At 40.0% G+C, this 14,422-nt stretch overlaps 1 protein-coding gene, 1 non-coding gene and 1 pseudogene across 2 annotated transcripts in view; 1 reads left to right on the top strand and 2 right to left on the bottom strand.

The window, feature by feature from the left end:
- LOC116090016 overlaps window positions 1-3,438 on the bottom strand; it is a 30,212-nt pseudogene extending 26,774 nt beyond the window's left edge.
- The window catches only part of LOC116087358, a 59,435-nt gene that overhangs the window by 12,977 nt on the left and 32,036 nt on the right, over window positions 1-14,422 (top strand). The window lies entirely within an intron of this gene.
- On the bottom strand, window positions 1,640-1,783 carry LOC116096170. The gene has a single exon (XR_004120872.1). It is a non-coding gene; the product is annotated as a small nucleolar RNA SNORA48 (small nucleolar RNA).

Raw genomic sequence — 14,422 nt, 5'->3', positions numbered from 1 at the left:
CCTGGAACTCACTCTGTAGACCAGGCTGGCCTTGAACTCAGAAATCTGCCTGCCTCTGCATCCTAAGTGCTGGGATTAAAGGCATGTGCCACCACAGCCCAGCAAGACAGAGGTTCTTAAGATTAAGGTTTTTAAAGGAAAATGTTTGCTAATTATCTTACTGGGGAAAAGGTTTCCAAAAACAGTTGTAATATTTGTAGTTGCATCTTGAATACTAGCCAAGTGAAGTACTATATCTGAAGTAATAAATCATACAGAGAAAAAGATTTGCTTATTTTATGTATGTGAGTACACTGTAGCTGTCTTCAGACACAGCAGAAGAGAGTATCAGATCCCATTACAGATGGTTTCAGGGAATTGAACTCAGAACTTCTGGAAGAGCAATCAGTTTTCTCTTAACCTCTGAGCCACCTCTCCAGCCATATCCAGAGATACTTTAAGTGGAAAGAATGTTTCTAACTCCTCCTTTATACTTACATCTTCACTTAGTACATACTGTTTTAAATCAAGATATGGTATGAAGTAAAGTCCATGAATCTTAATTATTTTTTTGTGTATGCACCAAGTATTACAACTATTTAGATCAAAGGTAGAATTTTCTATCACCAAGAAGCTTTTATACATCGGGCGGTGGTGGTGCATGTCTGTAATCCCAGCACTTGGGAGGCAGAGGCTACATAGAGAAACCCTGGCTTGAAAAACAAACAAACAAACAAACAAAAAAACAAAAACCAAACAACCAACCAAACAAACAAAAACAAAAAAAAGAAGAAGCTTTTATGCACATTACCCTAGAGATAAATTATATTATCATAGGTAAATCTTACTGTTATTTTTATGTCATAAATGCAATCATACAGTAAATAAAATTTGTGCATTGTTTATTTTATTCAGTATAATATTTGTGCGATCTATCTATCTATCTATCTATCTATTTATCTTGTTGAAATAATCACTGATTCATATTTTTTTTCAAGACAGATCTTCTCTGTGTAGCCCTGGCTGTCCTGGAATCCTGTAGACCAGGCTGGCCTCGAACTCATAGAGATCTGCCTGCCTCTGCCTCCCAAGTGCTGGGATTAAGGTGTGTACTACCACGTTTATTTTTATTCAAAAAGTTACTCTCTGAGGACCTAAGTACAAATCAGAAAATAGAACAATTGGGAATTTTTAAAAAACTTTTTATTGATTCTTTGTGAGTTTCCCGTCATGCACCCAATTCTACTCATCTCTTTGTTCTCTTGTATCCACCCTTCATTCACCCTTGCAACCTCTCCTTGCCCTTCATCATGACCCCAGGTGGCATGGCTGGCCACTCAGAACAGGGTACTCTTCTCCAACACAAGTCTCCAGTTCTATCTCTATTCATAATGCTCAAGATGCTCCACTTATCTCTCTCCCATCCGACCACCATATACTCACACAATGTGGTGACTGGTACTGCAGGCTGGCCACATAGCTAGTGGCCCTTGGTCAACATCCTCCTTCCATGTTGTGTGGTGTGGTGGCTAGCAGGTGTCTATGGCCCATCTGTGCCAAGCATTGGAGGGCAGGTCTGTGGGTGGTATGGTGGTCCATAGGTCTCTGTCTGTCTTCCTCCTCTTGTGCTGTACTACCTGGATTTTATTTTATTTTATTTTTATGAGTCCCTATGCATAAGACAGCTTAGGCCACCAAGTCAGGCATCAAGCTTGGATGAACAATGGACTGCCATCTGCTCTGCCCCTGGCTGATATAAGAGCAATACCACAAGATGGTATCTCTTTGCCTATTGCCAGGGGCTCAGGAACTATTTTTAATTCTTGTTGTTAACACATCAGGACTTAACCCTTCTCTTTTAGTTTTATTTTATTCTATTTCTTCCTTCTGCCTTCGTGTTGCTTTGGATATTTGAGACAGGGTTGCCCTGGTTATCCTGGATCCTCTGTAGCCCTGGCTGTCCTGGATCTCGCTCTGTAGACTACACTGGCCTCCAACTCAGAGATCCATCTGCTCTCCTCCTAAGTGATGGGATTAAAGGTATAAAGCACCACTACCCTGCTAATTCCTATTGATGACCTTTATTACATTTTATACAATGTAATGGTTCTAATTATGTTTTTAATGACTCTTCTCCAGATTTCAGCTATTAATTACAAAACATCTCTAAAATTCTTATAAACATTAGTGGGTAGATGCATTCATTTCTCTTGAGACTATATACAGGACTGAAATTGTAGAGTGAGTATGTTGAAATTTCCTAGATAACCAATCAGTTGTCCAAAGGCAATCTATTTGTGTTTCTGTCACCAATATGCACCTTGTTCCATGTAGTTGCTAAAATTTATGATTCTCATATTTTTACACAATCATATATATGCACATACTGTTTGGATATGGATTTTCTCTATACCTAAAGTTGTTTAATATATTTTCATATGTTTGTTGACAACTTGTAGATTTTTCTTCTGAAGGACCTCTTCCTTTTTTTTGCCCGTTTTAACAGAGTTACTGTCTCTGTCCTTCACAGGGTACCCTTCATACCTACATTTCTGTCATCAGTCTCACATCAACATGTACATGATGGCTTAGGTGTAATTGAAGATGGTATTCTCTTCCCATAGCATACCTACTTCCAAGTCCACACTAGCAGAATCATTAACACTAGCATTTCAATTAACAGTATAATTAAGGCAGTATAGACTTTGTCTTTGATTACCCCACCGAAGTGGTGGCAGTGGGACCAAGCAAGGAGCAGGGCTTCCATTCTCACTTGACAGCAATAAAGTAGATAGGCAGCAAGGGGGAGGGCCAGTCACCACTTCGCTATTCCTACTGGTTTCAGGGAGTGCCAATGAGGAACTGAGAGTCTATTCTCATGAGACAGTCACAAGATGCTACTAGCCATTTCTCAACTTCTGGTGTTAGCAAGGCCCAGCGAAATGTGCAAAGGACACCGGACACCTCCTCTTAGAGGTAACCAGTACTATGAGTAAGAACTCTGCAACTACATAGATGATATAAGTACATTTTGAACTTACATCCCACCAACAGCAACAAGATAGCATTAGGTAGCAAGGTGCTTTTCCACAGCCTGGTTTCAGTTGAACACAGTAAGAAGATTTCCACTGCTCCTCCATCCCCCCCCCCCAAAAAAACAACAGGTGGAGAAAAATAGAGCTAGTTAGCACTTTCCTTCCCTCCAATGTTACTGGGACCTATAGGGATGGAGCACAGCATACTGCTTGGCTCAGTGATAATGAGGTGTCAAAGAGACACCTCAGGGCAGGGCAAAGGTGTGAGTGGGACCTCTGCTTTTAAGAGTTAGCATACCCAATAGCTTTCCCAACTCCTGTCCTCACCTGCGGACAATATAGTTAAGGGAGGTGGCATCACTTGCTCTTCCACGGAACTATTGACAATAAAGGCCTGGTGGAAGATGAGATTCACCATCTCCATCCCACCAAGAGGCAGCCTGAACTAAACTTTCACTCCTAGGAAGCAGTGCTGGTCAGAGAATTTTGTTGCCAGGATGCAAGGGCCACACCTGACATGAAGCCATCTGTGTTCCAGCTGCAACCAGCATGACAAAGTGACAAGTTATGCTAAACCTTATTTAGATTTAGATAGGTGATTTTTTTTTCTTTTTCCTTTTCTTTTCTTTTGGATATTTTCTTTATTTACATTTCAAATTTACTTCCCAGATCTCCCCTTTGGAAACCCTTTATCCCATCCACACTCCCCCTGCATCTATGACTGTGCCCCTCTACCCACCCACCCATTCCTGGCTTCCCGCTCTGCCATTCCCCTACACTGGGGCATTGAAAGCCTTCAGGCTCAAGGGTAGCTCTTCCCACTGATGTCCAACAAGGCCATTCTTTACCACATATGAGGCCAATGCCATGGGTCCCTGCATGTGTATTCTTTGGTTGGTGATCCAATTTCCAGGAGCTGGGGGTGGGGTGCAGGGAGGGTCTGGTCTGTTGACTTTGTTGCTTCCTCCATGGGGCTGCAAATCCTCTCAGCTCCTTCAGTCCCTTCTCCGACACCCTGCCCCCCCCCCCCACGCTCAATCCAATGGTTGACTGAGAGCATCCATCTCTGTATTTGTCAGGCTCTCTCAGGAGACAGCCATAGGTTTAGGGAAGGAACTCTTTGTCTTAAGATATGGCATCATTCTGTTAGAAATAAGCATTTTTAAAAATAAATACCCTCTACTATCATCTTACTTAATTGTGTTCAACCATCCACATTTGTGTATTTTATTTAATTATTTTTTCTGTTATTTTTGAGATTATGATACATATAATATACATATATATAGTATTTATTATATATATATAATATTTCTCCCTTTCCTTCCACCAAACCCTCCCATATACATTTTCCCAATCCTTTAACTTCATGGCCCTTTCCCCATTGTTTCTGCATGCATATATGCATTGCATTGTCCTTTTTATGTTTTTGCAATGAGTTTTCAGTAAATCCTGAGTAAATATATCATGACTTTTAAGTTTTAAGGATTTATTTATATTTTTATTGGATATTTTATTTATTTACATTTCAAATGTTTTCCCCTTTCCTAGTTTCCCCTCTGCAAACCCTTTATCCCATCCCCCCTCCCCCTGCTTCTATGAGGGTGCTCCTCCACCCACCCACCCATTCCAGCCTCACCACCCTGGCATTCCTCTACACTGGGGTATCAAGCCTTCTCAGGACCAAGGGCCTCCCCTCCCATTGATGCCAGATAAGGCCCCTTCAGTCCTTCTCCTAACTCCTCCATTGGGGACCCTGTGCTCAGTCCAATGGTTGACTGTGAGCAACTGCCTCTCAGGAGACAGCTGTATCAGGCTCCTGTCAGCAAGCATTTCTTGGCATCCACAATAGTATCTGAATTTGGTGTCTGCATGTGGGTTGGATCCCCAGGTGGGGCAGTCCTGGATGTTCTTTCCTTCAGTCTCTGCTCCACTCTTTGTCCCTGTATTTTATTAGACAGGAACAATTCTGGGTTAAAATTTTGGAGATAGGTGGGTGGCCCCATCCCTCAACTCGAGTGGTGGGGGGGAAGCATGCTTAACTTCTGGATATGGTCTCTACAGGTTCTCCCTTCCCTTTGTGGGCTACTATTTCAGCTAATGTCATCCCCGTGGGGTCCTGGGAGGCTCTTGCTTTCCTGGCATCTGGGACTTTCTGGTTACTACTCCCAGTTCCCCATCTCCCATAGCTACACACTTCTGTTCAATTTCCTGTCCCTCTGTACAGCACCATCTCCTCCCATACCTGATTCTGTCCGTCTTTCCCCCTCCCCCTCTTCTCTTCCTCCCAAGTCCCTCCAACCTTCTACTTCCTTTGATTATTTTGTTCTCCTTTCTAAGTAGGACTGAAGCATCCACTCTTTGGTCTTCCTTCCTCTTGAGTTTCATGTGGTCCATGAGTTGTATCATGGGTATTCCACTCTCTTTGCCTAATACCAACTTATAAGTGAGTACATGCCATGTGTGTTCTTTTGTGACTGAGTTACCTTATCCAGGATGGTATTTTCTAGATCCATCCATTTGCCTGTGAATTTCATGAAGTCATTGTTTTTAATAGCTGAGTAGTATTCCATTGTGCAAATGAGCCACATTTTCTGTATCCATTCTTCTGTTGAGGGACATCTTGGGTTGTTTCCAGCTTCTGGCTATTATAAATAAGGCTGCTATGAACATGGTGGAGCATGTGTCCTTATTACATGTTGCAGTATCTTTTGGGTATATGCCCAGGAGTGGTATAGCTGGGTCCTCAGCTATTTCCAATTTTCTGAGGACCTGCCAGATTGATTTCTAAAATAGTTTTACAAGCTTGCAATCCCACTAGCATTGGTGGAATGTTCCTCTTTCTCCACAACCTTGCCAGCATCTGCTGTCACCTGAGTTTTTTATCTTAGCTATTCTAACTGGTATGAGATGGAATTTCAGGATTGTTTTGATTCGAATTTCCCCGATGGCAAAGGATGTTGAACATTTCTTTAGGAGCTTCTCAGTCATTCGAGATTCCTCTGTTGTAAATTTGCTGTTTAGCTCTCTATCCCATTTTTTATTTGGTTATTTGTTCTCTGGAGTCTAACTTCTTGAGTTCTTTATATATATTGGGTATTAGCCCTCTTATCAGGTGTAGGTTTTGTAAAGATCTTTTCCCAATCTGTGGATTACCGTTTTGTCCTATTGACAGTGTTCTTTGCCTTTTACTTACAGTGAATTTTACTTACAGTGTTAATTATAATTTTGATACATTGGAACTTAAATTTTCAAAGAGATTCAATGAAGTTGTGCCATTTAGAATTATTCAAAAGTAGTAAAAGAAACCAGGAAGCGGTGGCACACACTGTTAATCCCAGCACTCAGGATACAGAGGCAGACAGATCTCTGTAAGTTCAAGGCCAGCCTGGTTTACAAAGAGGACAGCCTCTTTGTAACATAGTGAAATACTGTCTTGAAACGAACAAACAAACAAACAAACAAACAAACAAACAAATGAAGTAAAAGAAATATTGGAGGTAAAAATCAGTTCTTTGCTTTTTTAGTTTGACTTCCATAAATTCCAGTGAGATACTGTTCTCATTTACTAATTACAATCAAAGATAGGCAAAAGATTTTGGTTTTTGTTAACTATTGAAAAGCTGTGTTTAATAACGCTTAGCCCACTCTGGCAGTGACACTCATGGAGTCCAAACTCAGTTAAACATGGCTTCCATGACAGCCCTTGATCTGCCCACACCATCTGCTGTGACCCCAGTACCAATAAACTTGGTTGTTGCATCAGAGTTCCAGGAGACAAAATCTGTCAGGAACGCCACCTGGCCACTTGGAGAGGGAAGCTGCTTCAAGAAAGGTGTGTCTATATGGAGCCAATGCGCTATTCAGAACGGAGGCAGACACAGACCTATTTAGACGGCCTCCCCGCCCCCTCCACCCCAACCCCACTCCCCAACCCCCGCCCAGGAACAGATCAGAGTTCAAGAAATCCACACCTTGGTGGTCTGAGGGTTTTTACCCTAACAAATTGTACGAAGCTGCCACCTGGTGGCCTGAAGTGGTCTTACCAGTACTGGAATTAAAGGGATACATTAAAAAATCTTGGAGTGTGTGTGGGCGCGCGCATGTAGGTGAATGCATGCACACACAAGCAAGATGTGGATGTCAAGTGCCTTACTCTATCACTATTTATATTATTTTAGGAAATAGAGACTCTCCTTGGTTATAGCAGTGCACAATTGGCTAGACTGGCTAGCCAGCAAGCTCTTGAGATTTTTCTGTCTTTTACCTCCAGTGCTGGGATTTCACATGTGCACCGCTATTCTTAGCTTTTAAAAAATTATTTTATGTGTATTGGTGTTTTGACTGCATGTGTGAGTGTCGGATTCCTTGGAACTGGAGACTGGAGTTGCAGACAGTTGGTGAGCGGCCATGTGGGTGTGTGTGGTGAACCACCACATTTTGAACCCTTGTCCTCTGGAAGAGCACTGCTGAGTCATGTCTTCAGCCCTTAATTCTTAGCTTTTTATGCGAGTGCTGGGGATCTGAAATCAGGTCCTCATGCTTCTACAGTGAGCACTTTACCCACTGAGCCATCTCCTGAGCTCTTTGGATGATTTTTTAAGGCTAATTAATTAATTAATTAATTTTACCTTCTGATTGTAACTTCCTCTCTGTCCTTCTCCTGGTCCCTCCCTTTACCTCCCTACTCCATCCACCCCTTCTTCCCTATTCCTCAGAAAACGGGAGGCCTCCCATCGTATGATATTTATATGCAAATTCATGTCTCATATCTTGGAGCTATGTTCATGGGTGAGCAGAATAACAGATAACAATAAAGTTTATAAAACAGAGTGATAGGTCCACTATTGACTGAAACACATTGAGACATTATATGAATGGGTTCCTGTCAGTACTCTTGCTCAAGGCCTTTTCTTTTCATAGATCACATTTCTAACTCCCCCTTTCTTCTCTTTTGAATCTGGAAATTACACGTGGTATCTGGTATTCTCCATTTGGGAGGTGGAGGCAGGAGGATCAGGAGTTCAAGGTTATCTGTAACAATATACCAAGTTTGAAGCCAGCCTGTATTATGTGAGACCCTGTCTCAAAAACATTAAGAAAATATTTTTTGCTTTGATTAATAGTGTTCAGAAGTTATGATGAGGGGCTGGCGAGGTAAGAGCACTGACTGCCCTACCAAAGGTCCTGAGTTCAAATCCCAGCAACCACGTGGTGGCTCACAACCACCCATAATGAGATCTGATGCCCTCTTCTGGTGTGTCTGAAGACAGCTATAGTGTACTTAATTATAATAAATAAATCTTAAAAAAAAGAAGTTATGATGAATAATAAACATGTCAAAAGCTTTCTTCAATATCACTCACCTCTAGAGGATATATATATATAAATCAAATGAATGGAGGAAATAGATTAGTGACTGTTCTTACTTAGCATCTGTGTTCACACATTTGTCAGAAAGGATAAGATTAAAAATTAAGGAACTGGGAGGTAGTGTGGTGGTTTGAATGAGAATGCCCCCATAGGGTTAGCTATTTCAATACTTTATCCCCAGCTGGTAACACTGGTTAAATAGGCTTAGGGGCTGTGACATTTTTGGAGGAAGTAAGTCACTGAAGGTGGGCCTTGAGATTTAAGGTCTACGTGCCATTTCACCTTTGCTCTTTTGCTTTGTTCTCTTTGCTTGTGGCTTGAGATGTGAGCTCTCAGCTGTTCCCACCACCAAGTCTGCCACCTCTGCCACACTTTTCCTGCCTTGATGGACTCTAACCACCTGGAAGGATAAGTTCAAATAAACTCTTTATTCTGTAAGTTGCCTTGGTCATAGTATCTTATCACAGCAATAGAAGATGAAGACAGTTGGGACCAGACAGTGGGGGACTGCTCTTGACAGGCCCGACTATGCAGCTTATTGGAGGGATGTGGAGTAAGCAGACCTTAACATGCCATTCTAGTAGGAGCTCTGAGGACAGTAGAGCTGAGAGAAATGTGGACTATGGAAGCCTAGTTAAAGAGGTTTCAGAGGGCAACACTCTCATCAATTAGACTAGAACCATCCTCATCATATTTTCACAAAGAATATGGGTACTTCCTGCCCTAGTACTAAAAATTTGCCTGATACAAAGTCAAAAAAAAAAAAAAACTTTGATGGTGGCACATACCTTAATCACAGGGCTCAGGAGGCAGAGGCAGGCAGATCTTTGTGAGTTCAAGGCCAGCAAGACTATTCTATAAAATGAGTTCCAGCACAGCTAAGGCTGTTACACAGAGAAATCCTGTCTGAAAAAACAATAAAAAATCCACAAGTCAAATCAAAGCAAACAAACAAACAAAAAACAAGAAAGGAAAAGAAAAAAAATGTATTAATTTCTTTGTTAGAGGAGATTTAAAGACAGCAAAACATTTACTCTGCTACATGATGCAGGGTGATAAATATGGATGTATTTGTATTCTTCTTCATACAGAGATCTAATTAGATCAGCACCATTTGTTGACTGTGCTCTTCCTTTTGCATTGTGTCTTTCTGGCATCTTTACCAAATATTAGGTGTATGGATTTAGGTCTCTGTCTTTGATTTGATTCCTTTTGAAAGACCCCCATAGCTGGGGAGACCCTCATTCAAGTCTCGGGATAACACGACCACCCAATGACTCACAAGAGACCGAACTTGCTGCAATCACATGAGGTTTATTCCAGATCTGGGGTTGAACTCATAGCCTGGCAGGCCAGAGGGGTTTGACCACGAGCACAAGGAGTAAATGGTATTTAAAGGGAAAAACCACAAACTAGGGGGGGGGGGTGAAAGGGTTACCAAGGAAACATAACAAGAGAACAATGGAAAATTCTAAAGGAACCCACTACCTAGGTGAGCCAGATCACAAGGAAGTCATTCTGCTCACTCATTGTCTAGAGGAATGTGGTTTGGTCAACACTATCTTCTTAATGACTGACCGCTGTCCTGTTCTTTATTCTGGGCAATGTTATCTTCTTAATAGCTGACCGCTATCCTGTTCCTGGAACTGACCAGTCCACCCTCCTGGCTCGTGACAGAGACTTCCTATGTCTTCTTTAAGTAAAGGTTATACATTAATGCATTTCCATTAACATGCTTTTTCCAAATTTCTAAATTCAGTCTTTCACTTTGATCAACTTTTATTTTTTTTAAGAATTACTTATTTTATGTGAGTACACAGTGGCTGTCTTCAGACACATCAGAAGAAGGCATCGGATCCTATTACAGTTGGTTGTGAGCCATCATGTAGTTGCTAGGAATTGAACTCAGGACCAATGGAAGAGCAGCAATCATTGCTCTTAACCGCTGAGCCATCTCTCCAGCCCCAACCTGTCTGTTTTTATGCCAATAATATGTGGATTTTATTATAACAGATTTGTATTACAGCTTGAAATCAGGAATGGTGATACCTCTGTTCTTGTATTGTACAGGATTATATTAGCTATCCTGGGTTTTTTGTTTTTGTAAATGAAGGTGAGTATTATCCTTTCAAGGTCTATAAAAATTGTGTTGGAATTTTGATGGCGATTGCATTGAATCTGTAGATTGCTTTAGGCAAGATGGCCATTTTTACTATTTTGATCCTGTCAATCCATGAGCATGGGAGATCTTTCTGTCTTCTGAGATCTTTGATTTCTTTCTTCAGAGACTTGAAGTTCTTACTATACAGGTCTTTCACTTGCTTGGTTAGAGTTATACCAAGATATTTTATATTATTTGTGACTATTGTGAAGGGTGTTGTTTCCCTAACTTCTTTCTCAGCCTGTTTTCTTTTGTGTACAGGAAGGCCACTCATTTGTTTGAGTTAATTTTATATCCAGCTACTTTGCTGAAGTTGTTTTATCAGGTTTAGGAATTCTCTGGTGGAATTTTTGGAGTCACTTATGTACCTCTTTCAGTTGTCTAGTTGGCCTAGCTAGAACTTCAAGTACTATATTGGCTATATAGGGAAAGAGTAGGCAGTGTTGTCTTGTTCCTGATTTTAGTGGAATTTCTTTGAGTTTCTCTCCATCTAATTTGATATTGGCTATAGGCTTGTTGTATACTGCTTTTATTATATTTAGGTATGTGCCTTGAATACCTGATCTCTCCAAGACTTCTACTATAAAAGGGTGTTGGATTTTGTCAAAGGCCTTTTCAGCATCTAATGAGATGATTCTGTTCTTGTTTTTCTTTTAGTTTGTTTAAATAGTGAATTGCATTGATGGATTTTCATATGTTGAACCATCCTGCATCTCTAGGATAAAGCTCACTCGATCATGGTAGATGATCTTTTTCATGTGTTCTTGGATTCAGCCTGCGAGTATTTTGTTGAGCAATTTTACAGCTATGTCCATAAGAAAAATTAATCTGCAATTTATTGTCTTTGTTGAATCTTTGTGTAGTTTGGCTATCATGGTGACTGTGGCCTCATAAAACGAATTTGGCATGTTTCTTCTGTTTCTATTCTGTGGAATTATTTGAGAAGTATTGGTGTTAACTTTTCTTTTAAAGTTTGGTAGAATTTTGTATGAACTTAAGTAGTGGTTTTCTTTTCTTTAACTGGATTAGCTCCCAAATAATCTAGGCAGAATATATTTTTATTAAACAAGCTTTATGGCACAATAATCTATTTTTTTCTTTTTCTTTTTGGTTGCTGAGATTTGAACTCAGGACCTTTGGAAAAGCAGTCAGTGCTCCTACCTGCTGAGCCATCTCTCTAGCCCCAGTAATCTATTCTAATCCTCTAAATTTATCTAGTACCTCCCAGCCAAAATTTCTAAGATACATGCATTTTAGTATTGATCAGGCTCTTTCTGTTCCATTTGTCTTCTCATAATGGCTTGTGGTCCTTCACTTTAGGGTTGGGCTAAATACTCTCTTCTTCTCTCTCTCTCTCCCACTTCCCTGGCTGGGATTCAAAGTCCAGTCCTATTTTCCCCTTTGCTCAGCCATTGGCTGATTAACTTTTATTGACAAATCAGAGAATAAATGGGGAGAAATGTTCATATAACATTGAGACAGGAGATACTAGAATAAGCATTACAATGCGATGTCTAGATTGCAACCAAATATGGGGACAGAGAAATCAGCATTTGAATGATACAAGAGTAATCTTTAGATAGTGCACAATGACATGCCAACAATTCTGTACTAAAACCATCTGACCTGGGCTTTTATTTTGTTTCGGAGGCTTTTATTGACTACTTCTATTTCCTTAGGGGTTGGTTATAGGTCTATTCAAACTGTTTATCTGATCTTGATTTAACTTTGATAAGGAATATCAATTGTAAAACGTATCCATTTCTTTTAGATTTTCCAATTTTATGGAGTACAGGGTTTTTTTTTTTTAAAGATTTATTTATTATGAGTACACTGTAGCTGTCTTCAGATCACCAGAAGAGGGTATCAGATTTCATTATGGGTGGTTGTGAGCCACCATGTGGTTGCTGGGATTTGAACTCACGACCTTCAGAAGAGCAGCCAGTGTCCTTAGCCACTAGTGGTGGCGCATTCCTTTAATCCCAGCACTTGGGAGGCAGAGGCAGGAGGATTTCTGAGTTCGAGGCCAGCCTGGTCTACAGAGTGAGTTCCAGGACCATTAGGTCTACACAGAGAAACCCTGTCTCCAAAAAAAAAAACCAAAAAAAAAATAAATTTTTTTTTGGAGATGGGTGGGTGGCCCAATGCCCCAATCGGGAGCCTTGCCTAACTTCTGGATATAGTCTCTACAGGCTCTCCCTCCCCTTTATTGGGCATTTCAGCCAATGTCATCCCCTACTGGGTCCTGGGAGCCTCTTGCTTTTTTGGCATCTGGGACTTGTTCATCTCCCATTGCTACACACCTCTGTTCAAATTCCTGACCCTCTGTATATCATCCCCATGTCCTCCCAGACTGATCCTGTCCCTCTTTTCCTCCTCTCCCTCCTCTCTTCCTCCCATGTCCCTCCTACCCTCTACCTTCAGTGAGTATTTTGTTCTCCCTTCTAAGAAGGACTTAAGTATCCACACTTTGGTCTTCCTTCTTCTTGAGCTTCAGGTGGTCTGTGAATTGTATCTTGGGTATTCATATGCCAGTTTCCTGACAATAATCATTCCCATGTCTCCATCAACCATCATGTGACTGATTGCCTGTAAAAGCCAGGAAACACGGTATTGATATGGCTCATCAGGCTCCTGTGCAATTGTAGAAAGTTTCTCAATTTTTCTTTCAGAATCTGGTATCTAACTCCAAAGCATTTATTTGTCTATAACCCTGAGGAGGATATGTTATCGAGCATCATTATACACGCTTTCTTTTATGAACATTTCAAGTTATGGGGGTTCTGACATTTTTCTGAGTAATTAGACATCTATAGTAAATATTCATCCCAAGTAAGGCAAGCTTTTCCAAAAACTTTCAGTCAGACAGAACAAAAGTAACCACAGAAATAGAATCAAGGAGAGACAATATACAAGGAACAGCTGGCTTACATTGAGCACAAGCATGCTTGAGATCCTTAAGAGTCTTAAATGAAATGGGTATGCAATTTCTTTCTTCCTTTCTTTCTTCCTTTCTTCCTTTCTTCCTTCCTTCCTTCCTTCCTTCCTTCCTTCCTTCCTTTCTTTCTTTTTTTTGAGATACTCTAATATGTCTCTTTGTATATACTTAGATAATGGGTGGATAAAGATACAGCAGTGTGTGTGTGTGTGTGTGTGTGTGTGTGTGCACATATGTGTTTATGGGTAAAAATTCACACATACTTTCATATTAATGAACATGTGAATATCTGTATGAATGTAGAAAAATAGAGTAACAATCATTAGTATATTATTTTTTAGGAAAGAGAAAACATGCAAATTAATGACTTGAAACATTTTCTTTCTGTGTTCTGTCTATTTATCATCTTAAGGAGGCATGCTTATTATCCTTATGCCCATCATTTGCATCTAATATGACATACACAAATTTACCCAATTTTAAAAAAGATCAATTCAAAATAATTTGAGAAGGAAGGACAACAAACTTTTATTTGCAGCCAACAAGATTGAATATGTAGAAAGTTCAAAAGTTTGCAAAAGGTATTTACTTGCTTTAGCAGTACATATACTAAAATTAGAATGATACAAAACAAAAAAAACAAAAAAGAATGATACAAAGATTAGTTTTGACTAAGATAATAAACAGATTTATGAAACATTTTGCATTTTTAAAGGTTAACAAAATATGAAGGTATATAAACAAATATAACAGGAAATCTGAACCTTAGTGTAAAAATATTGACCACTTTAAACAAAAATATAAAAATAACTCAAGGAAGCTGTGCATGTTGACATAGATTTGTAAAAGCCCCAAAATTCTATTCTTACAATTGAACTTTCATCAGTAAAAAATTGGACATTGTTGGTATTTTTCAAGGGTTGGTTTCTTTCTTTC

This window comes from Mastomys coucha, chromosome X (assembly GCF_008632895.1).
Source record: "Mastomys coucha isolate ucsf_1 chromosome X, UCSF_Mcou_1, whole genome shotgun sequence".
Classification (NCBI taxonomy): Eukaryota; Metazoa; Chordata; class Mammalia; order Rodentia; family Muridae; genus Mastomys; species Mastomys coucha.
This window is presented reverse-complemented; position numbering and strand designations above follow the sequence as displayed.